Here is a 13,240-nt window from a genome sequence, read left to right as displayed (position 1 = left end):
AGTGTAAGTATCCTGCTATGTAGTATACAGAAGATCAGGGTCCATATCAGTAAGATATCAGTGCCATTTATACTGTATGTGGAACTGGTAGAACCGCCTGTAATTAAAGTTGCCTGAACATTTCCCATAATAAGACTGTTTTCCTTTATGTATACCTTTGTCAAATGTCAACTATTTGGCCAGACATTCTTCATGTCAGTTTGTTTGTTTCAGGCTGAATTTACTTTGAAATTTTCAGCCAACACAGTCAAGCTGTGTTAGAGAATGAAGCTAGGGAAAAATACATTGTTTTGTCCATGTTAAATAATTCTGATGACATTTTTGTTGAGAATCTCTAGCACCCCCATGCTCTGGACCAAAGACTTGAAATTTGGCAGCGGATTGGCCTTTGTGTCAGGGATGTGCCTTGTGCCCAAATTTGGCTAAGTTTCACACTTAAAAATATCAGTTTGCACATGGTTAGTACAGACTTGCTAGATCTTTGGAGCTAAATCCCCCAATCCATCTGCACTGGGCATGATCCAGGTCAGGGCTGATCAGGACTTTCCCTGCAACTGTAATTCTGAGCTGCTGCAGGTCAGGTCTGGGAACAAAAAAATCAGGGAACATGTCCCTCATGTGCTTTCAATCCTGACCCCACTGTTGAGGACACTGGGCACTACACTAGGTAACTCGGGAGGGTGGAAGACCACGAGTGTCGAGGAAGCCCTCCTGCTCTAAACCCGGATAAACCAAGGCCCCTTTGGTCCTTGAACCCTCTGTGATCCTGCATAACTCTGAGGAAGCTAGCACACAAACAGACAGGTTTGCACACGGCTTGCCAGCCAAGGCCAGCTTTGGCCTGGGAAACAGATAGATAAGGTAGAAATGTTTCGCAAAAACCGGTAACAAATAGGACCAAATAAGGCAAGGCTCGGGCAATGCTACTGAGGAAAAACACAATTGGCTGCTTTAACTGATTGGCTACGGTATTGTACGGGGCAACAGGTAATTGGTTGCATAAGCTTGTGTAGTGAAGTAGGAAAAGGTATAAAATGTATACTGGAATCTGCTGCACGGCTGCAGGATTTGAGACAGCTCAGTCTCACTGCACCCTATTTGGAGCTCCAAATAAATCTCTCTGCTTCTCCACCTCGTTGTGGTCATTGGCGCGACGCACACCAGGCAACGAACCCAGCTGTTGCTTGCCTCAGGCACTCTGTGCCTGCAACACTACTGAGCCCACAAAGGAGGGAACTGTCTGATTTGAAAGCAGATGGGACAAGAGCCAAACCTGGGGGGTGAGAGGGGAGTAGATTGACATAAGAAGCTGAGCGGGGAGGGGAGACTGGAACTGAAGGCTGTGGGGGAGGGAAACTAGGACTGGCAATTGGGTGGGCAAGAAGACTAGGACTGGTCTGGGAATTGGTGAGGGAAACAGCAAGAGGGCTGATAAGCTTTCTGGGGCTTGGGCTGAGATCACATGAGAAGCGGAAAGTAGAAAGTGGAACTTGTCTGGTCAAGGAGGCTGGGACTGGGAACCAATGCAATGGGGGCAAGGAGAAGGTAAGAGAGGAAAGACAGATCTGATGAGAAGTTGAGATGCAGAGGGAGAACTGGGACCAGTTGGGCAAAGAGATTGGGATAAGTAGCTAAGCGAGGACACTGTTCAGATGAGGAGCCTGGGGAGGAAGACTGGGACTCGGAGCCAGTAGAGCATGGGAAACATGACTGGGGAAGAGAGACAGATGAGACAAGAAGCAGGTAGGGGGAGAACAGGGACTGACTGGACAAGGAGACTGGGATGGGGTATCCGGAGAGGTGAGACTAGGCCTGGCCAGGCAAGGAGATAACAACTGGGTTGAGAAGCCTGAAAAGAGGAGACTAGGACTGGCTAGTTGATGAGACTAGGACAGGGACAAGGATCGAGGGGTAGGGAAGAGACAGGACTGGGACAGAGATTGGTTGGAGGGGCAAAGGTGTCAAACTTGTGGGGAATGAGCAGAAGAGTCTGTGCCCACTAAAGAACACTTCCCTCCAAAGCCTAGAATGAAACCCGCAATTCCTGAGACTCACCATTTCTTTGTTGTCAGCAGATATCTGTGAAATCCATTTGCAAAATGTGTGTCTCATCCCCCTCTAGTGCTGGTCCATCTAGAGGATGACACCCTAATACTGCTATAAATTACTCTTTTAGCTCAAGTCGCAGAGATTTCAGTAGATCTGAAGGTTACAACTCTGCTGAAGAGCCATGTGACAGTCAATAGGTCATGATGAAATTTGGGGGTTTTTTTCTCTTCATTTTTTTTTATAAACCTAGAAAACTGCACACACAAAATTACATTACAAGAATATTAAGGTTGAAAAGTCAAGCCCTTAAAAGTTAGGAATGGATGGATCTACTTTGGGGATAAAATCAAGGTTGCATAGCGAAGGGGACTATTGATTCTGGGACCCCTACTTCAATTATTGCAGAAGTGGAAAGGTATGTAATGAACGAGGCAAGGGATTGCAGGAAGAGAAAGAAGGATCTCCTAGTTAAGGCAGTGAAATTCTGCCCTGGAGAAATGGTTCATAACAGGGCTGGATTACCCAATAGGCAGACTAAGCATATGCCTAGGGCACCAGCAAAGCAGGGGGCACCAAAAAAAATGAGATTTTTTTGGAAAAAGTTTGATTTGATATTTCAAAAAAGCATCAAAGTAGTCATCATGGGAAAAATCAGAACTTTGTTAGACTTCCTTACACTCCACTATACACTCTTCCCCCATTTCTGTTCTCTTTTACCACACAAGTCAAGCTCTCCAAGAAAAACAATTGGATTTGAAAACATGTGCAGACCTCTGTCAATCATTAGCAGACCACTTACACACTTTGAGGAATGATTTCGAAAGATTTGAAGACATATCAAAATATATCTTGCCTGACACTAACTACAAAGAAGCCCAGTCCCACAAGCGAATCAGGAAAAAACAAGTAAATGATAGCAATGCAACAGAAACAGCATTGAATCCTAGTGACAAATTTCATGTATCTACTTACTACACTATAATTGATACACTTGAAGCTCATATGAAGAGGAGAGGTGAAGAGCACAAAGTAGTATCAAGTAGATTTTCTTTTCTAAACAATATGGACTTATCTGACGAACAATATTCACAAGGTTCTCAAAAGCTAGTTGACTCATATCCTGTTGACTTGAACATGAATCTCTGTGGAGAAGTACGGCAGTTCCACTGTTATATGCAAGCAAAGTTTAATGAAACAGGAAAAATGAAATTCAGTCACATTGAACTTCATGATACAATACTGAAAGACGGAATACAGTGTGTATTTCCAAATGGAGAGATCGCACTACGTATTTTTCTAACATTGATGATTACTAACTGCTCCACAGAACGCTCTTTTTCCTCAGCTGAAAAGAATAAAAAAAACCCACAGAGAACAACAATGTGTCAGGACAGACTTGATTCACTTTCCCTATTGTGTATGGAAGCAGACATGCTTCGTCAAGTCATCTTCGATGAACGTATCCAGAATTTTGCAATCAGAAAATCTAGAAAGAAGCTATTTTAATTTCAGCATACATTTAAGTTGTGTCATTTCAAAAAATAAAATTTTATTTTATGGTATAGTATTGTTTTTATTTTGAATTACATATGGGGGGAACCATAATCTTTTCAGTGCTTAGAGTCTCTAAAGGTCTTAATCCAGCCCTGGATCATAGACATTGGAAATGGGGGAGGAGGGACAAAGGGCCATTCCCCCCTTCCCTGCCCCCCCATACACACCGTTTAAAACCCGAAGACTACTGAAGTTCAGTCTGAACACAGTGGAGAGAGAGCACGCAATGGCCTGGCCACCACTTGGGTCCCATTCTCCATTGCAGCTGCATGCCAGCCAGATCCCACTCCATGGGCCCAGTTCTGGCAGCTGGGTCTTCACCTGTTGCTGAATGCCAAAACCATGATGGCAGCTCATCTTGGCAACAAGGATCAGCTGGGTCTGAGAAACAGGATGGTCTGGACCCATAAACTGAGGGCTTCAGGCTCGCCAGCAGGGAAGGTAAGATAAGGGCAGGGGAAGCATGGGCTCCAGGAAGGTTTGTCTCATAGCGTGGTGTGGGGCAGTGGAGCAGGGGCTGCAGGATGGTCAGGCTGGATTTGGGAGGGAAGGGGTGGGGGAAAAGAAGCTCAGGGAGGTTCTACTAGCTGTACTTCTGGCAAAATGAAATTTTGAGACAATGAGGCAACAGCATATCTTCCATTATGTGGAATAAGTGAAATGGATAACTGACATACTTTCTTATCAAGGAACATGGTGTTGCCGGCACAGAGTGGCGGAGGCAAGCAACAGCTGGGTTCGTTGCCTGGTGTGTGTCGCACCAATGACCACAACGGGGTGGAGAAGCAGAGAGATTTATTTGGAGCTCCAAATAGGGCACAGGGAGACTGAGCTGTCTCAAATCCTGCAGCCATGCAGCAGATACCAGTATACATTTTATATCTTTTCCTACTTCACTACACAAGCTTATGCAACCAATTACCTGTTGCCCCGTACAATACCGTAGCCAATCAGTTAAAGCAGCCAATTGTGTTTTTCCTCAGTAGCATTGCCCGAGCCTTGCCTTATTTGGTCCTATTTGTTACTAGTTTTTGCGAAACATTTCTGCCTTATCTATCTGTTTCCCAGGCCGAGCCGTATGCAAACCTGTCTGTTTGAGTGCTAGCTTCCTCAGAGTTATGCAGGATCACAGAGGGTTCAAGGACCAAAGGGGCCTTGGTTTATCCGGGCCTAGAGCAGGAGGGCTTCCTTGACACTCGTGGTCTTCCACCCTCCCGAGTTACCTAGTGTAGTGCCCTGTGTCCCCAACAATGGCACAAATCTATGGTCAGTTTAGATGGATTTACACTGCACTGATTACCTTTTCTGCATTGGTGTCATAGAAGGTTGTGTCAGTTTAATATTGATTTTATATCAATTTAGTTAAATCAGAGATATTTATAATCCCTGATTTACAAATGATAAATATCTTCTCAGTACCATACATGGTAGAGAGGGGAGGGGAAAATCAAATATGAAATCATATTATTGTTCATCTACTGTTGAAAAGAGTTTGATTTTTGCTATTTCAAACACTGCTCATTTAATATCCTTTTAAAAAATGAAACAATAAATGAAACAAGTTCTACCATTTTTACACTTATTTTTATGGTATACGATGTTCTTTTTTCAACCAAGCACTTGACTGTGCTATAAAATCATGAAACTTTTATGAGCAGTATCTATCAGGTTTTTAATCTTCTGTGTTGCTTTTATGATAAAACTGTGGCTATGACGAGTTTCCAAGAAGCATTGTAACCAGTTCCAATGTTCACAGGACTGCCTAACACCCTACGAGTGTGTTGGGGGGAGGGGGAGAAGAGAGAGAGACAGAGCACGAGCGCGGGGCGGGAAAGAGGGAATAAATAAATAAATAAGAGGAGAAATAGGGAGAACATAAGAACAACCGATACTGGTTCTGAACAATGGTCCATCTACCGCAGTATCCTGTCTCCTGACAATGGACAGTGCCAGATGCTTCAGAGGAAATGAACAGAGAAGGGCAATTCGCGAATGATCCATCCCTCTGTCATCCTGTTCCAGCTTCTGGCAGTCGCAGATTTAGGGGCACCTGGAGCATGGGGTTATGTTCCTGACCGTCTTGGCTAAGCCATTGATGGACTTATCCTCCATGAACTCTTCTAATCCTTTTTTGAACCCAGTTATACTGGGAGGCAATTAAGGCAATTTATGGCAGTGACCTCTGAAAGGCACTCACATTCTCCTGTTAGTATCAGAATTTAGATAATAAAAGATAAAAATAAAGATACAAAGAATCTCAAATTTAGGAGTAGATTGTAATACAATCTGTCCTGTGCTGTTCCAGGAGTAGACCAGGGAATTGTGACTCTGAAAGTCATAATTCAGTCCCAGCTTCTCCCCTTGAACTAGTGGGGAAATAATCTGTGCCAACTCTTAACCGCGTTCAGATTACTTCTCTCTCCCTGTCATTTCATCTATGCTGGCTGACACATTGGAGGGTGAAGTCAAGGGCTATACTCATCCCCCACGTCTGCCCTCCTGCATAGGAGGGAGAGTAGAAGTCCTAGGGAGGCTGCTTTCCATGCCTATGCTGTCACTGGCAATGTGGGTAGCTAGTAGAGGATACTAAAGGGGAGTCTTGCCCCCTTCACTCCCCTTTGCCAGCAGGCTGGGCAAGTGCCAGATTTATCCTTTATTTAATTGGTGGGGGGAAAGGGAGACTTTCTATTGTCACATCATTTTTTTGTACCACAGGACATAGTAAGAAAGTAGCACCTTCCAGCTGGGCTTGTTATAGAGAGTACTGAACTGATCTAGAAAAAGCCCAGAACCTCCAAACGACTCTCCTCCATATCTAATGTTATCAGCCATTCAAATGTTGATTTGCATTTGATGGTGCTGTCCTGCACCCTGAAGCCCAGGTCTGCAGGATTTTAAACATTCCCCTAAATATCTGTGGAGTTAACACATCACCATATCAGGTTGATGCATCATGACATTTCTACTTGACAATGACAAGATGTCAAGCATTAGGCAAAAATGAATTAGTCTTGGAGGACAAACTTTAATAGGTGGGAACCTTATATACTGTATATATAAAATTTTATGAAGGTTCAGTTAAGAAACCAAATATACTTTATCGGATATTCCCTCCACCTATTTTAACTTTGTGGATTCGACTTTTAGACCAATCCTCCTTATTTCCTAGATTTTCCCTTGGCCTTTACTTTTGAAGGGACACGTGCTATTCCACTTTACCACTATCCTTTCTATCAACCCATGTATTAAGATCTAGGAGTCAAATCTTAACGTTTTTAGGGTTGTTTTTTTTTTAAAACTCATTCCTTCATCAAGCAAAACACCCATTCACTTCAAGTGATAGTTTTAGTAAAAACTTCATGATCTGGCTCATGAGCAAAGTATAAGCCTCTGTATTGTATTCAGAATTTAATGTTCTCAAGTCATTTCCTCTTTATCTAAATCAGGATTAAAATTTCTCCTCTAAAGCTACAGCTGGCTGCCATCACAATGCTTCATGCATTTATGGCTGCCCTTCAGATCTCGGAAATATAAATATAGTGCTGAGTAAACTAGTTAAGCCCCTCTTGAGTCTGAGTGTATTTTCCTCATTCTTCCTTTTCCCATAACCTTTTTAGCAGCTATCACTATCTACAAGATGAGTGAGTGAGGCTCAAGCCTTTACAGTTAATCCACAAGAGTCTCGTCTCTGAAGACAAAATTCTATGCCCCCACACTGGATTTTTTGCCTAAGATTGTTTCAGAAGATTGTTGATGTGGCTGAAAGTATTCAGGTGTATTAGTATTCCTCTTAAAGTGTTAAGCTATGTAGCCTTCTTTTACTGTATGTGCCTCAAGTGGCATATCACCAGGATTCACTACTGAATTTGGTCCACTGGTTGGATCAATAGGTTCCCCGGCTTGGGCCAGGTACTGACAAGGAGTGCAACGTGAACACTTATCCATGCCCCCATGTAGCAATAATTAAAAAGTAAACAGCCCCAGTAAAACCATTTACATTGATTGCATTGAGACTTCCTGTCTATCCTTCACTTTCTTTTTCATCACTGTTCCATCATGGCTATAGTCACATATGGTTTTACTAAAGTAAAAAAAAAAAACAAAAAAAACCTGCACATTTCAGGAGATTTTCTAAATGTTTTGGTTGCTTGGCCTTGCCCACTTTTGCAATCCTCCTGTGTCCATGAAATGGATTCCATCCTTGCCTTTGTTGCAGTGGGCAAGAGACTTAAACCAGACTTTTAACAGGTGGTCAATAACTGTGTCTTCCTCATTTTATGGGTGCCAAACTTGAGTCCTTTGGGTCTGATTTTCAGAAGTAAGGAGCACTCACAGCTGCAACTGAAGTCAATGGGAGCTGTTCTTGGAACATATAAAGTGCTATATAATGCTAAGTGCTATGAAAAAATCAGGTCTGAAGCCTTCAGATACTAGAGTGATAAGCACCATAGAAAAGCCCAAAAATAAATGAATAATTCTGTGTGCAGAACAGGGTTTGAATAAAGAACAGGAGTAATTGTGGCACCTTAGAGACTAACAAATTTATTAGAACATAAGCTTTCGTGAGCTACAGCTCACTTCATGGGATGCATAGAATGGAACATATAGTAAGATATATATATATATAAATATCTATCTATCTATCTATATATAGATAGATAGATATACACATATACAGACACACACATAAGTTGGAAGTTACCATACAAACTGTGAGAGGCTAATTAGTTAAGATGAGCTATTATCAGCAGGAGAAAAAAAACTTTTGTAGTGATAATCAAGATGGCCCATTTAGACTGTTGACAAGAAGGTCTGAGGGTACTTAACATAGGGAAATAGATTCAATATGTGTAATGTCCCAGCCACTCCCAGTCTCTATTCAAACCCAGGTTAATGGTATCTAGTTTGCATATTAATTCAAGCTCAGCAGTTTCTAGTTGGAGTCTGTTTTTGAAGCTTTTCTGTTGCAAAATTGCCACCCTTAAATCTTTTACTGAGTGGCCAGAGAGGTTGAAGTGTTCTCCTACCCGTTTTTGAATGTTATGATTCCTGATTTGTGTCCATTTATTCTTTTGCGTAGAGACTGTCCGGTTTGGCCAATGTACATGGCAGAGGCAAAGGTGCATTGCTGGCACATGATGGCATATATCACATTGGTGGATGTGCAGGTGAATGAGCCCCTGATGGCGTGGCTAATGTGATTAGGTCCTATGATGGTGTCATATGTGGACAGAGTTGGCATCGGGCTTTGTTGCAAGTATAGGTTCCTGGGTTAGTGGTTCTGTTGTGTGGTGTGTGGTTGCTGGTGAGTATTTGCTTCAGGTTGGGGGGCTGTCTGTAAGCGAGGACTGGTCTGTCTTCCAAGATCTGTGAGAGTGAGGGATCATTTTTCAGGATAGGCTGTAAATCTTTGATGATGCACTGGAGAGGTTTTAGTTGGGGGCTGAAGGTAATGGCTAGTGGCGTTCTGTTATTTTCTTTGTTGGGCCTGTCCTGGAGTAGGTGACTTCTGGGTACTCTTCTGGCTCTGTCAATCTGTTTCTTCATTTCAGCAGGTGAGTACTGTAGTTTTAAGAATGCTTGATAGAGATCTTGTAGGTGTTTGTCTCTGTCTGAGGGATTGGAGCAAATGTGGTTGTATCTTAGAGCTTGGCCGTAGACAATGGATTGTGTGGTGTGTCCTGGATGGAAGCTGGAGGCATGTAGGTAAGTATAGCAGTCAGTAGGTTTCCGGTATAGGGTGGTGTTTATGTGACCATTGCTTATTAGCACAGTAGTGTCCAGGAAATGGACTGCTTGTGTGGATTGGTCTAGGCTGAGGTTGATGGTGGGGTGGAAATTGTTGAAATCATGGTGGAATTCCTCAAGGGCTTCTTGTCCATGGGTCCAGATGATGTCATCAATGTAGCGCAAGTAGAGTAGGGGCGTTAGGGGACGAGAGCTAAGGAAGCATTGTTCTAAGTCAGCCATAAAAATGTTGGCATACTATGGGGCCATGCAGGTACCCATAGCAATGCCGCTGACTTTAAGGTATACATTGTCCCCAAATGTGAAATAGTTGTGGGCGAGGGCAAAGTCATAAAGGTCAGCCACCAGTTTTGCCGTGACATTATTGGGGATACTGTTCCTGATAGCTTGTAGTCCATCTTTGTGTGGAATGTTGGTGTAGAGGGCTTCTACATCCATAGTGGCCAGGAGGGTGTTTTCTGGAAGATCACCGATGGATTGTAGTTTCCTCAGGAAGTCAGTGGTGTCTCAAAGATAGGAGTGCTGGTAGTGTAGGGCCTGAGGAGAGAGTCCACATAGCCAGACAATCCTGCTGCCAGGGTGCCAATGCCGGAGATGATGGGGCGTCCAGGATTCCCAGGTTTATGGATCTTGGGAAGCAGATAGAATATCCCTGGTCGGGGTTCTAGGGGGTGTCTGCACAGATCTGTTCCTGTGCTTTTTCAGGGAGTTTCTTGAGCAGATGTTGTAGTTTCTTTTGGTAATCCTCAGTGGGATCAGAGGATAATGTAGAATGTGGAGTTAGAGAGCTGCCTAGCAGCCTCTTGTTCATATTCCAACTTATTCATGATGGCGACAGCACCTCCTTTGTCAGCCTTTTTGATTATGATGTCAGAGTTGTTCCTGAGGCTGTGGATGGCATTGTGTTCCGCACGGCTGAGGTTATGGGGCAAGTGATGCTGCTTTTTCACAATTTCAGCCCGTGCACTTCGATGGAGGCAATCTATGTAGAAGTCCAGTCTGTTGTTTTGACCTTCAGGAGGAGTCCATGCAGAATCCTTCTTTTTGTAGTGTTGGTAGGAAGGATTCTGTGGGTTAGTATGTTGTTCAGAGGTGTGTTGGAAATATTCTTTGAGTCAGAGACGTCGAAAGTAGGATTCTAAGTCACCAAAGAACTGTATCATGTTCATGGGCCTGGAGGGACAAAAGGAGAGGTCTCGAGATGAGACAGACTCTTCTGCCGGGCTAAGAGTATAGCTGGAAAGATTAACAATATTGTTGGGTGGGTTAAGGGAACCACTGTTGTGGCTCCTTGTGGCATGTAGTAGTTTAGATAGTTTAGTGTCCTTTTTCCTTTGTAGAGAAGCAAAGTTTGTGTTGTAAATGGCTTGTCTAGATTTTGTTTTGCTTGTTTTTTGTTTTAATTCTGCAATAATGACTTTTTTCACTCTATAATTCTTCAGTTTAAGACTCTTGTTGATTTTCTATTTATAAATCAATCAGATTGCCACATGCTAATTCAAACAAAGGTTTGAATAGTTTGCATTAAATAAGACATGGAGCCACACATTGAACAATAATGAGAAAATGAAAAATTGCATAATTATGTGGGCACCGTCCTTCCTGTGCACTGAATATGGTAGGGGTCCTGTGGGGAAAAAAGTCTGTGATAATGTAATGTAGCTATATCTTAATGCATACATACAAGGAAATCAAATTAAGGTTGCACAATCAACCTTAATTCTGGCTTTTCCAACTTTTTCATGCTTGAATTTTTCAACCTTAAAAATGTTCTTTTAACTTGTGTGTGTGTGTGTTGTGATGTGGTGTTTGTTTGGGGGGTTGTTTGTCTGTTTGTTTTTTGAAGGCTTCTTGGCAATAGCAAAGAATGTAATAATTCTACTAACAACAAATATTTTGGATAACTAAAGAATCTGTTTCTACTACTGTAAAACAAATACACTAGAATGTATTAACTCATTAAATGACAGGTGTACACATATAAACAACATCTGGACAATTTCATTTCTCTCAATTAGTGAGCACAGCTAGAATATGAATTAGAGGACAGGTGACAAAGAGAAACAAAAAAAGAAAAGAAGGGACAGTAGATATCCTAACATCTAAAAGCTGATCCTGTTAACATAATTAATAGGGAAACTGCAGATCCGGGGGATCTTGTTCAGTATAATATGGTTAGGACAAGTAAATATGAGTCAACATTAGCATGTGGCAGTCTGATTTATAAATAGAAAATTCGACAAGAGTCTTAAACTGAAGAATTATCAGAGTGAAAAAAGTCATTGAGGAATAACAAAAGGCAAAACAAATTATAGATAAGCCTGGGTGCAAAAATACTGTATGGAAAGAATTCTTAGAAAGTAGAAGCTAAAGCATGAAAACCCAACTTGTTTATTGATCTGCTAATTATTCTGTTAGCGGTAGTTTTGATTTCCCTCGTTATATAGGTTTTACTGGAATTTTAAAAATTTCGTATTATTTTAAAGCATTCATTTACAGCTTTTTAATAATTTTGACTTAAATACATCTGTGAAACACAGAAGTAGATCATAACTTTGTAAATTATGAAATTTTAATGTAAAGTCCAGAAACTGGTTTAGAGGTGGAGTTATGTGTAATAAATGAAGTCAATGTTACTTGAGGTTCCTCAGCACCTTATAGGATTTGCTCTTAAAGGGACAAGAACTACTTTACTCTGGGTGTTTTTCTACTTTTCTTCCTCAGATGGCATGTCACAATTTGGGTTGAGAGGTTGTGTCACCACTCACCTTTTAATCCTGGGCCTTAAATGCTCTACTACTCTGGCTCACCATGCAGACACCAACAGCCAACAGACAAGCCTGCAGTTCCCTGAATGAACCCTGACCCAGTTCAACACTTGGACCTCAGCCCCTTACCTGCCTACAATACAACAGACCCATCCTGATCTCCATTAATCTTGGTTAATACTTGCTGGTGACCCCAACACACCCCAAATTTCTCCAAAATCATCTACTCTGAAATGTCCAGCCCTCTCCTGGAACATTCAGAGGTGTAATAAGGTCTCCTGCTCTTTTAAAGAGACAAAAGCAGAGCAGCTTGTTGTGTTAACTGGAACTAACAATGACTTCAACACCACACTAGGTTGATTTAGATTAAAAGTAAAACACGTTCATTAACAAAAAGAGGTTTTAAGTGAGTTCAAGCACAAGGGGTAAAGATAAAATGGTTATAAACAAATACAATTAAAATATGCCTTCTAGTGTTTAAGAGTTAACAAGCTATAGCCTTGGTGCAAGAGATGTCCTCGCAATCTTTTTCTTCTTTCCAGCCATGGCTGACTTTCTCTCAGTCAGGACCTTCCACAGAAGTACAAAATGCTGGTTTCCCCCGTCTTCCTAAATAAAAGATATTTGCCTAAGCAGGTATCTCACCTATATTCCTTTCCTAGAGATTTCAACCCCCTCGGTTGCTTTCAGCCCCATCCCTTCTCCGCTTGCAAGCTCTCTGGCCGCTTGTGTCCCTCCAGTGATGGATGTCAAGATGGCTTTGTCTCTCTCCTTATATCTTCCCAAACTCATTGTTTTGTTCCCAGACTCAGGATGACCTCATGCTGTTCTTCCTTTCCTGTTGACTTCACATCTCCTGCTGATTTGTATGTAAATGGGGCTTCTACTGTTTTGATTCCATCATGCTTAATTTACATAGGAAACAGGTTGGTAGCTGCCTTCCCTCCTGTCTGAGAGAAAACCAGTTTCTCTCCCTTTGTTGGGTAACAGATTTAAAAGCAATATTAATGAGTATCTGTAATTCCTCATAATGTTAATGCATACTGTAGCAGATCAAGCACTGACCAGCACAGTGTCTCCTGCTGGTTGCCTCCAGAATCAGCTCAATTCCAGCTCTCAGA

Source organism: Eretmochelys imbricata, chromosome 2 (genome assembly GCF_965152235.1).
Source record: "Eretmochelys imbricata isolate rEreImb1 chromosome 2, rEreImb1.hap1, whole genome shotgun sequence".
In the NCBI taxonomy this organism is placed as follows: domain Eukaryota; kingdom Metazoa; phylum Chordata; order Testudines; family Cheloniidae; genus Eretmochelys; species Eretmochelys imbricata.
Note: the sequence above shows the minus strand (reverse complement) of the source record.